The sequence below is a fragment of the Pogoniulus pusillus genome, chromosome 11, assembly GCF_015220805.1.
Source record: "Pogoniulus pusillus isolate bPogPus1 chromosome 11, bPogPus1.pri, whole genome shotgun sequence".
Taxonomy (NCBI): Eukaryota; Metazoa; Chordata; class Aves; order Piciformes; family Lybiidae; genus Pogoniulus; species Pogoniulus pusillus.
The window spans coordinates 14005191-14010494 of record NC_087274.1 but is presented as its reverse complement, the minus strand read 5'-3'; positions in this window follow the sequence as shown (position 1 = coordinate 14010494).

Here is a 5304-nt window from a genome sequence, read left to right as displayed (position 1 = left end):
AATGAGTCTTTATGTGTCACTATGTCGATGTCTAGAGAATAAAGAGCGTAGATTCCTTGCACACACAGCAGAAGCAGAAGTGGTTTTCATTCTTGTAATGCAGGTCTGCAGTTAGGTAGGTTTGGGGCATTTTCCACTGAAATATTTTATTTCACTGTAACCCTTGGACAGCAGCAGAGCTTTAGTTACCCAAATCCAGTATTTTTCCACTGCTTCCTATTACATTGCAATGTAACTCCCATACTAGCAAATGAAAGGCAGAAAGAGTTCTGTGCCTGATGTGGAACAACAAAAAACATTTCTTCCCTAAGGAGTCCTCTTTCTTGCACACACAGCAGAAGCAGAAGTGGTTTTCACTCTTACAATGCAGGTCTGCAGCTACGTAAGCTTTTGATTGTTTTCAAACAGGCAATTTTTCATGAGAAAGATCCAAAAATTAGTTTATTGTGTGGCCCAAGATCCAGAAATTGGACTCAGCTACATCCATCAGATACAGCCATCAGACCAAACAAAACTGGTGAAACTACAGTACAGGTTTACCCAACAATGGAATTGTAATTTAAGGTTAGAATTAATTGTTCTAAGCACAGAAATAGTCAGCCAATATTTTGCAAGGTTTACAACTACACAAATCAAAAGGGACTGATCTTGATTATCTAAAACTGGAAATGAGGACAGCTGAGAGAATATGACAGCACAGAAGAAATATTGAGGTCAGACACCCTGAGAATACAGGCAAATATTAAACATGACAACTCCACACTGCCAACCAGTGTCCATGGGACACTTCAAGAAGCTATGAAGTTGCTGGAGCTGCTGTAGGGAAGATGGGGAAGAGACAGCAGGAAGGAAGCCTGTTGTGCTGACCACAGCAGCCACAGTGTTTGCAGCAACAGCAGTCAGATCTCCATCTCCCAGGCACACTGAGGCTTGCACCCAAGAAATTCTCCCATCTTATAACCTAATATGGAAGTAGTTTGCTGGGCAGCAGCTAAATATATTTCAGGAAAAGATGACACCCTGAGTTGACTCCCATGGCACTGTAAGTGATGCTCTTGAGAAACAGCATCTTTAAGTGTGAAGCTGTGAAAGTTGCAACAGTGCCAGCCATATCTGGGCACCAAAGAAGGGAAAGCAACCCTCTTGCCACAGAGTGCTCCCAAATCTTTCTTCACACACAAACCTTGGGTTTCCTCACCTCAAGAGGAAACAAAAGGATTCTGTTGGTGCTAAAGAAGCAAAAAAAAAAAAAAAAAGCCCAAACAAATGATACCAAAGGCAAAGCTTAACTGCAAAGTCATTCTGTGGCAGCTGTGCCCCAGGAAGAGTTTGGAGAAGCATTTCCAGCTCGTGAGTCCTTTTGTGAACCTGCTGACTGACCAGCAAATGCCACAGCAGCTCTGGGTGCTGTGTTTGGATGCCTACAATCCCTGCTCCTCTTGGACAACATTACAGTGGCCATCCCGAATGAACAAGCTGCCCTGACTCTGGAAGAACCATGGTGCCCTTGGAGCATTTGAAAAGGTTTGGGCTCTCCTCTCACCTGTAAGAAAGGACAGCTTGAGAATCTGCTTGCTCCTAAACGTTGAGATGATGAAATGTGACATTTCAGGTTGCTTAAATGACAACATCTTGGTCTGATGATCTACTTCAAAGAGCATGTGTGTGACATGGAGAGAAGTGCCACACTTTGCCCTGGGCTGGCCTGGTCTCACCACTGGCCTTTCCTGTAAAGCTTGTCTGGAGCCTTCTTGGAGTCAGAGTGAAGCATTAATGGGAAGAGTAAGGTAAACTAATTTCTCCTCAGTCTGCAACTTGCTGACTTAAGTGGAGGACAGAAGTCACTTAGCATTGACACTCTATTTCTGGAGTCAGACTGCCTGTGACCTGATAAGTGCTGATGCAAAGGTAACTGATCTCAGGAAAAAACATGTTTGTTATCAGATGCTCCTTGTCAATGCCTTGTCCTAAAGATGTTCATTGTTACTGTTCTCTAAGCACTTATAAGCCATACACTCAGGACTCAGAAACATTACCTTGACAGCAAAAGTCAAGAGAGAGTGAGGAAGGAAGGAATTTGGAAAACAGGAATTGGGAAGGAAGGAATTTGGAAGGAAAGAAAGAAGAAAGGCAGGCTCATTGCCTTGGGACCTCAGTGCTTGTCTCACTGAGTCAAAGAGAACCTTGGACAGATGTGATTCCTGAATGTCTGCTCTGTCCTGGCACTGCAGGAAGGGTGGGCAGGAAATCTGTGTCTTGTGACACCTCCCATCCCAAGTCCTTGTGAGTGATGGTGCCAAAAGAAACGGCTGAAAACACTGAAGGGAAGTGCACCTTGGGACAGGAGGGGTCCTGCTAGGGACTGGGAGGGCAGTTAGGGTGTGGGACACTCCTGAGTGAGCTGAGAGAGTAGGTTTATACTTCGGGCATTGCATGGCAAACTGCTGCTTTGTGGGCTGGTAATGCCTTTAGATAGAGACCCTAAATGTAACATTCGCTATGGCAGATGCAGGAGTGAAGTAAAAGAGTGTTAGAATTTGAGCTATGCAGGAAGTTTTCCCATCATTAAGTGCTCTTGGATATATTCAGAATTTCCTTCTTTTTGGTACATGAAATCACAGTGTTCCAGATGTCCCACCCTGAATGACACCTATCTTGGGCAGCCAAACATTTCCCCTTGCTGAGGGATTGACTCAGTGACTCCACGTTGTAATATGGAAGCTCTGCAGTCAAACCAGGTGACACTGATGACGAACACACAGACAATCTGTTTTCCCTAGGGATTGGATTGTGGATGAACCCTCATGGAACTGAATGGGCATGGAAAACATAGTACAAATAACCCACAGTGGTTCTGTGTCTGACTCCATGTGGTTCACTCTGTTGTCACCAGATGTTCTGGGTGTTTCTTAAGTAGCTTATGACAGGACCTAAGAACAGTACTGCCACAGCTCAAAGGATGATGTGCATATTCCCTCCATTCACAGCATTCAAAAGCAAGGCTTCCAAACCACATTAACTGGCTGATGTTGTGGCATCTCTGTTATCTGTCAGTGAGTGAAACTCATTAGTATGTTCTGAGACCTTTTTTGGGAGAGCAGTCGCTTTCTCCAGCTTATGCTATACTAATAACCCTGATTTCCCTTCATGCCTGCTCCTTCTTCTCAACTCCTCCTACAACCTCTTGTCTCTCTTTTTGCCTGTTCTATCCTGATACCACTCAACCTTCTCACCTTACTCACCTGCTCTGTAACAGGAGCTCCTCAGCTGCTTTGGTGAGTGATGGAAAGGGTATTCTTAATGTCATGTCCTCACCAAAGACCCACTTGCCAGTTCTCCTCCATTGGTCCTTGCTGGAAAGACAGGAAGAGACTAGAGTAACTTTACAACTTGGACAGTCATTTAGTACCTGCCCAGGTAATATTTTTTTACCTTCTCCACTTCACAGTGAAGTTGAAGTTGTGCTGAGCTATCTTCGGAGTCCCAGTTGCTCTCCTCCTGCCCTCTCTTCTGAAAGACATGATTGTCAAAATGAAGCTTTGTAAGCACTCAAGTAGCAGACTCCTCTATAACACTAAGCTATATCAGAAACACATTGCAGAAATGAGCCTTGGAACAGAGTTCAAGTGATACAATTAGGAGGCAAAGAGAGATTCACAGGCAGCTTCTAGTCCCAGAAACATGAGCTTATGTTTGCCATGGCCAATGCCCTGAAGAGCCAGACTTGCACTGCACCAACTTCATGTGTGTCTTCTGGAGTACTTTTACATTTGTGGTAGTTCTGTCCATACATTTGTTCTTCTCAAGAAATCATTTGATACCTCCAGTCTGATCTCATGCTCATTACAGCGTGTTTTAAAAACTGCATCAACACAGTAACAGCTCTTCAGATTAGACCCCTCCTGCAGGGGATGTTAAAAGCATGCATTCAGTTAGTCAGCAGGAGAAAGAGAGGTTGCAATAAGGAAAGTGTGTCCTACCATCTCCAGAGCCCAGCGTCCAGCTGCGGGTTGGTGTTGAGCAGCGCTGGGCTGACAGCCCTGCTCTGAACGATCGGCGTTTCAGCAATGCTGTTTCTTTGCTGCTAACATTCCTGGCAGCTCTCGTTTTACACAGAGGGCAGCAGAACTGCTGCTGCAGCACAGGCTGGGAATTCCCTGTCTCGGTTCAGGGAGATGCCGAGGGTGTACCAGTCTCTACAGCATGCCTTGCTCACAGCAAGAGTGGGGCTGACAACAGCACTTGCAAACTGCAAATCCCATTGGGAATGCTCTGAATAAAATATCCTTGGTGTAGCAGGAAAGCCAAGGAATGGCAAACCTCAGTCTAACTGGGAGCACTGCTTCATTTGTCTGTGCTGTTAGCCAGCTTTCAGTGTAGCTTGTGCCATGGCATATATATCTTTGTATTACTGCCTTGGTGATTGCTGCAGCAGTTCTGGCAGCCTCAGTATTAACCATGGCTGTTACAAAAGCTATTGTTGAAGAGTGATCCCATGAACTGCATCACTGGGATGAGCTTCAACAAAATCAAATGCCAACTCCTGCACTTGGTCACAACCCCAAGCAATGCTACAGGCTTGGAGTAGTGTGGCTGGAAACTGTCTAGCAGAAAGGGACCCGGGGGTTGTAATTGACAAGCAACTGAATATGAGCCAGCAGTGTGCCCAGATGGCCAAGAGGGCCAATAGCATCCTGGTTAGGATCAGAAACGCTGTGTCCAGCAAGAGCAGGGAGGTGATTGTCCTCTTGGACTCAGCTCTGATGAGGCCACACCTTGAGTACTGTGTTCAGTTTTGGGCACCTCAATCCAAGAGAGGTGTTGAGGTGACAGAGTGCAGAGGAGGGCAAGGAAGCTGGGGAAGGGCCTGGAGAATAAATCTTATGAGGAGTGACTGAAGGAGCTGGGGATGGTTAGTGTAAAAAAGAGGAGGCTGAGGGGAGACCTGATTGCTGTCTATAGCTACCTGAAAGGAGGTTGTGGAGAGGTTGGTGCTGGTCTCTTCTCACAGGTAATTAGTGATAAAACAAGAGGGAATGGCCTCAAGACGCCACTGAGTAGGTTTAGACTGGACATTAGGACACTTTTTTTTCCCAGAAAGAGTGCTGGGAATGGGAATGGCATTGGAATAGGCTGCCTAGGGAGGTGTTGGAGTCACCACCCCGGTGTGTTTAAAGGCTGTTTGGATGAGGTGCCTGAGGATATGATTTACAATGAACCTTGGTCATCCTGAGGGTCTTTTCCAACCTGAATGTTTCTGTGATTCTGTGATCAGTGGGACTAATCTGTTCCAGTGGGACAAAA